This window comes from Schistocerca nitens, chromosome 2 (genome assembly GCF_023898315.1).
Source record: "Schistocerca nitens isolate TAMUIC-IGC-003100 chromosome 2, iqSchNite1.1, whole genome shotgun sequence".
NCBI lineage: Eukaryota > Metazoa > Arthropoda > Insecta > Orthoptera > Acrididae > Schistocerca > Schistocerca nitens.
The window spans coordinates 52,127-52,841 of NC_064615.1; the positions used below are offsets into that span (position 1 = coordinate 52,127).

The 715-nt window shown below is 47.7% G+C and overlaps 1 non-coding gene across 1 annotated transcript; it reads right to left on the reverse strand.

Moving 5' to 3' along the window:
• Positions 1-280: 280 nt before the first annotated feature.
• On the reverse strand, positions 281-354 carry Trnas-cga (transfer RNA serine (anticodon CGA)). The gene has a single exon. It is a non-coding gene; the product is annotated as a tRNA-Ser (tRNA).
• Positions 355-715: the final 361 nt, after the last annotated feature.

Here is a 715-nt window from a genome sequence, read left to right on the forward strand (position 1 = left end):
CGTGTATTTCGCGATCGAACCCTCTACAAGCCCGCAGATAAATTCCATCTGGTATTTTGTGGTCACGATTCTGGTAGCACATGATCGTCCTAAGCTATCCAACTATTTTGGATGTAATGTATTGTTATTCACTGTGTACACTTGGAAACCTTGTATGGAAAAGAAATGTTTGTGGCCGAATGGTTCGACATTTCTTGCGAACGAATTTTCCCTTAATGAGATTTTCACTCTGCAGCGGAGTGTGCGCTGATATGAAACTTCCTGGCAGATTAAAACTGTGTGCGCCGACCGAGACTCGAACTCGGGACCTTTGCCTTTCGCGGGCAAGTGCTCTACCAACTGAGCTACCGAAGCACGACTCACGACCGGCCCTCACAGCTCTACTTCTGCCAGTATCTCGTCTCCTACCTCCTTCATCTCCTTTGAGGTTACCTTTTCTCTCTCCTGCCTCTTCTCCTCCGCTTTTTGTCTGTCCGCTCCGCTTTGTGCATGAATCGTATGAGGGTCTCAAATTGAGAATTTCCGCTTTTATCTCCAGGACTAGACGAACGCGATTCCATCGCTCTGTGACGTTTTGTTCGTGTATCTGCTACGCTACTCTCACTGACGCTACGTCTTGCCATGCCAGCAGATTCTGTATGGCACTCTGCTACGATTTCACCTTCGTGCTCAATGTCTGACTGAGTTTCCTCGTCACAATAAGAGAAATCCGCGT